Here is a 6,000-nt window from a genome sequence, read left to right as displayed (position 1 = left end):
CGAGGATGGATCCGGGCGGATCCGGTCCACCATGCCGCCAGGCGACGGGATCAAGGAGCAGACCTTCGCCTCCCTCCTCCGTCCCCATCCCGGACCACCGCCGCCTTGGATGCGAGCCGCCGCCACCAACGGCCCGCGCCCCGCCGCCGTCACCCCCAGAGCCGGCCATCAACTCCGTCCACGCCCCTGCCAAGCAACCACCGGATCCGGAGGGATCCGGTTCCACCTCCCTCGTCCGCCCCCTGCCCCCTGGGTAGCTACCCCGACAGCAATGCATCCGCCCGAGCTCTCCGTGTCTCCCCGACGTCCATGCTCTTCCTATCGGGTCGCCTCCGCTCGATCCCGGCGAGTCTAAGGTGCTATCCCGGTGTGGTGGCCGCCACGGCTTCCCCTCCTCACATCCGGTGGTCATGGCCTCCGCCGTCTCCTGTGCTTCTTCCCACAACCGTGGCTGATGAGTAGGACGACGGCCGCGGCTCCTCTCTGACTGCTCCAATGGCCTACAAGAAGCTCCCCTCCCATCTCCAGGGGTCGTGTATGTGTGCATCTCGCGGTCGTATTGCTTGCAGCTAGCGTGCACGTGCATCTACAGTACGCATGCAGCAGTGGAGCCTGGCCCTCCGCCGCTGGAGCAGCAATGGCTGTGGTGGTGCAGTGCACCGCGACTCTACGTGTAGTGCAGTGGGCATGTGCCCCTCTAGTACCTTGCAGTATCAGGGCGTCAGCGAATTCTGCTCCGTCGAGGACTTGCAGCTCGCCGGCGAGTGGCTCGCGGTTCGCGCAGCTTGGGCGTGTTGTCCACTGCTCCGTCCATCCTTCCCGTGCTCTCCACCTAACTCAGTGCACGACAAGCGCGTGCGCGGTCCACTTATCCCCTGCTCGCGGTACTTCCCCCTACTTCGAACGTCAACAGGGAAAGAAGATGCTTGCAGTGCTGAACGACTGGATATTTCCTTTGCAGTGGCGCATGTAGGTTCGAAGGCGGCGACGACAACCTGAAAGAGCAGTATCCACCCAATTGCCTCGTTTATCAATTTTCTTGTTGTTGGAAACTACACTTCATTACTTCATTGTAAAAACTGCATTTCATCATGTTTATCAATTTTCTTGTTCTTGGAAACTACACTTCATTACTTCATTGTAAAAATACTGCATCTCATTACCATGCAGTGCTCTTTGAGAGAAGTTGAAGCCCATATCACAAAAAAGTAAAGTCGCTTTGGGCTGAAGATGTTCGCTTGACTGTACGGAGTAGTTCTTTTGTCGAACTAGATTTTTTTACCAAGCTATGTACATTGAGAAAAAAATGATGTGGTCCATTTTGTGGTGATTAGTGGTTTACTTTGTAAAAAAATAGAAAAATAAATCCCATGAGAAGTTCACTTCTTTTTCTAATGCACTTTGTTTCGTATGTGGCTCTCGAAAACATGCATAGAAGAAAAGGAAAAATATTAAGTGCAGCTCACTTGATTCATTGCCGTAGTGATCTTCTCTCTTCGAGCGGTTCACTATGTTGCCAAGTGCAAAAATAAATTGGAAGAAAACAAACTTGAAAAAGTTGATTTTTTTAATGCAGCTCACTCTGTTGTTTGTGTGCAGTAGAAAGAACATTGGAAAAGGAAAAATTGATGCAGTGCACTCACCTCATCCCTGCAGTACCAACGCTCGACACGAAGTGCACTCCACCTCATTTGGAAAAATTTACGTCCCACAAAAAACCATGCAGTGCACTTGCCTATCTAATGAAGTGCGGTATTCCGTCTGAAGCAGTGCGTTCTTCTTTCCCCTTCCGAGAAAAAATACGTCTAAACAAAAAGAAACCATGCAGTGCCCTTTCCCATCTAATGAAGTGCGGTATTTCGTCTGAAGCAGCGCGTTCTTCTTTCCTCGTCCGAGAAAAAATACGTCTAAACAAAAAGAAACCATCCAGTGCACTTGCCCATCTTATGCAGTACGGTATTTTGTCTGAAGCAATGCGTTCTTCTGTCCGATGCAGTAAATATGACGATTTTGGTCTCGCGAAGAACGGTGTCCGCTTTTCGGTAAAATCGAAACTGCTCTTAAACCGTAATGAATTAGAGAGAGTGTTCTACATGAAAAAGTTGCGTCTCATCGATATCTTTCCAACGGCGTATTATTTGAATTATTCCGACCAGCCGTTCGTACAAATTTCGCGAAAAAACTGCCACTGCCTCTCGAAGTCAGCCGCACGATTTTCAAAATTAACTAAAAACCGTAAGGAATCTTAAAACCATTTCAACATATGAAGTTGCGCCTTGTCCGTAGCTTTCCAACGGTGTATCATACGTCTCGTTTCGACAAAAGGTTAGAAAACTGGAGCAAAAACAGTACCGAAAATTTCAAAAAATTTGAAAAACAGAGTTCCGCGATTTAGTAAATTTGAAACTGCTCTTAAACCGTAATGAATTAGAGAAAGATTTATATATGAAAAAGATGCGCCTCGACGATATCTATCCAACGGCGTATCATTTGCTTCGTTCCGACAAGCGGTTTAAAAAAAACGCGAAAAAACGCTCGCTGCCACTCGTCATCCGCCACACTATTTTCAAAACTGCTCTTAAACCGTGTGGAATCTCGAAAAGTGTTCAACATGTCGAAGTTGCGCCTAATCCATAGATTTTCAATGATATATTACACGCCTCATTCCGATAAACGGTTAAAAAATTAGAGCGAAAACAGTACCGAAAAAATAATGTGTGCAGTTTTTTCTGACGAGAAGTTCACTAGTCCCTATTGCAGTGCTCGTTGTCAAAATGATGCAGTGCACTTCTGTTGAGCGTGCAGTGCCGAAGTGGTGTGCAGAATAGTTATTCTGCTAATATTAGCAGAATAGACCGTCTATATATATATATAATGATCTTTCAAACACGAGGAGCTTGCCAAAGGATAAAATGAAAAGGGAAAGGTGAGGATCACCTTGACTCAAGCATAAAGTAAAAACATAAAGTAAAAGATAGGCCCTTCGCAGAGGGAAGCAGAGGTTGTCATGTGCGTTTAGGGTTGGATGCACAAAATCTTAATGCAAAAGAACATCACTTTATATTGCCCCTTTTATGTGGTCCTTTATTATGCAGTCCATCGCTTTTATTACTTCCACAACAAGATCGTATAAAGCTTATTTTCTCTGCACTGATAAGTCATACATATTTAGATAGCAATTTTTTTGTTGCCTGCAACATGACAACTTACTTGAAGGATCTTACTCAATCCATAGGTAGGTATGGTGGACTCTCATGGCAAAACTGGGTTTAAGGATATTTGGAAGCACAAGTAGTATCTCTACTTGGTGCAAGGAATTTGGCTAGCATGAGGGGGAAAGGCAAGCTCAACATGTTTGGAAGGTCAATAACAATATACTTTAATTGAGATGTGAGAAAACATAAACCATTACGTTGTCTTCCTTGTCCAACATCAACTCTTTTAGCATGTCATACTTAATGAGTGCTTCACAATCATAAAAGATGTCCAAGATAATATATTTATATGTGAACCTATCTTTCCTTATCACTGCCTATTAATTGCAACGATGACCAAAACTACGTTTATCAACTCTCAACAACTTTTATGCCTCATACTTTCTATGTGTGAAGTCATCACTCACCATAAGATCAATATGAACTCTTTTATTCTTTCTACTTTCTTAAGATCACAACAACATAGCAAAGCCCTTGACTCAACACTAATCTTTATTATAGATAGCTCACGGACTCGATTACAAAAAGATATCACAAAGCAAAACTCAAAACTACTTGATATCAAAACTTTAATCTACTAGATCAAGATACTACTAAAGGATCGAACTAAATAAAAAGGTAAAGATAAGAGTGTGATGGTGATACGATACCGGGGCACCTCCCCCAAGCTTGGCAGTTGCCAAGGGGAGTGCCCATACCCATGTGATTATGTCCTCGGAGGTGGTGAAGTAGGAGTTGTTGATGATGTAGGCTTGTCGTCCGTCTTCCAAGGCATAGGCTCACCATCATAGAAGGATGATCGAGTCTTCGGGGTCCTTAAATCTGCAGCCAAACTCATCCTCTTGAATCTATATTCATACTCACAGTTCTGTTTTTGCAGGTCATAGATCTGAGCTTGGAGGTGCTCGATTTTCTCTTGAAGCTTGAAGATGGTCTCCCCAATGACTTTGGCATCCAGCTTGTGGTTGTTGGTGAACTCCGTGATCATCATCTGGTTGGCGTTGAGTCCATGCTCCACCATCCCTTGGCACTTGAAAACTTGCTGCTCCACGGCTTCAAGCTTTGTCTCCACACTTCCGGTACGCCTTGGTCCCTCCACATCACGGATGTGCAGCACCCCCTCACGCATCTCAATGGTTTGAGGGTGTTGCAGCACCTCCGCGAGGTAGGGGTTGATAACCCTCTCGAAAAACTTGTCCTTGGGAGCGCTTGGAGACGACATGATGCTCTAGATCTGAAACAGAAACAGCTCAAAACGAAAATAGAGCAAATTTGCGTGATATGGTGGTCAAAACCTTCGAGAGTATATATAATGAATTTTTACCGACCAAAATACGTAACGTGCAAGTAAACGAGTCCGTAAGGCACACGAGGTGCCCACGAGACAGGGGGGGGCGCCCAGTAAGGGTGGGCGCGCCCTCCACTCTTGTGGGGGCCTCATGTCCCTCTCGTACTACTTCTTTCTTCCTAAAATTCTTAAATATTCCAAAACTGATAAAAATTGCCATTGGAGTCGTTTTGGAGTCGGTTTACTTACCGTGCGACATACCTATCCCATTTCGGAGTCTGGAACATTCTGGAAAGTGTCCCTTATATATTCCTCCGGGGTTACGGTTTCAATAATATTAGTTTCAACATTGATAGGATTACCTGAAATATAATGTTTAATTCTTTGACCGTTTACCACCCTCGGACTTGTGCCTTCGAAGTTGTTGATTTTTATGGCACCAGAACGATAGACCTCCTCGATAACGTAGGGACCTTCCCATTTAGAGAGAATTTTTCCTGCAAAAAATCTTAAACGAGAGTTGAATAATAACACATAATCACCTACGTTAAACTCACGCTTTTGTATCCTTTTATCGTGCCAGCGTTTGACTTTTTCTTTGAATAACTTAGCATTCTCATATGCTTGGGTTCTCCATTCATCGAGTGAGCTAATGTCGAACAACCTCTTCTCACCGGCAAGTTTGAAGTCATAATTGAGCTCTTTGATAGCCCAATATGCTTTATGTTCAAGTTCTAGAGGTAAATGACACGCTTTTCCATAAACCATCTTATAAGGAGACATACCCATAGGATTTTTGTATGCAGTTCTATAGGCCCATAATGCATCATCAAGTTTTTTGGACCAACTCTTTCTAGATCTATTCATAGTCTTTTGCAAAATTAATTTGAGCTCTCTATTGCTCAACTCTACATGACCACTAGACTGAGGATGATAAGGAGATGTGATTCTATGATTAACATCATACTTAGCAAGCATCTTACGGAAAGCACCATGAATAAAATGTGAACCACCATCAGTCATAAGATATCTAGGGACTCCAAACCTCGGAAAAATAACTTCTTTAAGCATTTTGATAGAGGTGTTATGATCAGCACTACTAGTTGGAATAGCTTCTACCCACTTGGTAACGTAATCAACAGCAACTAAAATATGTGTATAACCATTAGAGGCAGGAAAAGGTCCCATATAATCAAAGCCCCAAACATCAAACGGTTCAATAACAAGAGAATAATTCATAGGCATTTCCTGATGTCTACTAATATTACCTATTCTTTGACATTCATCACAAGATAAGACAAACTTACGAGCATCTTTGAAGAGAGTAGGCCAATAAAAACCAGTTTGTAGTACCTTGTGTGCAGTTCTATCTCCAGCGTGGTGTCCTCCATAAGATTCAGAGTGACACTTGCGTAGGATCTGTTCCTATTCATGCTCAGGCACACAACGTCTAATAACAGCATCTACTCCTTCTTTATAAAGGTGTGGGTCATCCCA

Source organism: Triticum dicoccoides, chromosome 3B (genome assembly GCF_002162155.2).
Source record: "Triticum dicoccoides isolate Atlit2015 ecotype Zavitan chromosome 3B, WEW_v2.0, whole genome shotgun sequence".
NCBI lineage: Eukaryota > Viridiplantae > Streptophyta > Magnoliopsida > Poales > Poaceae > Triticum > Triticum dicoccoides.
Note: the sequence above shows the minus strand (reverse complement) of the source record.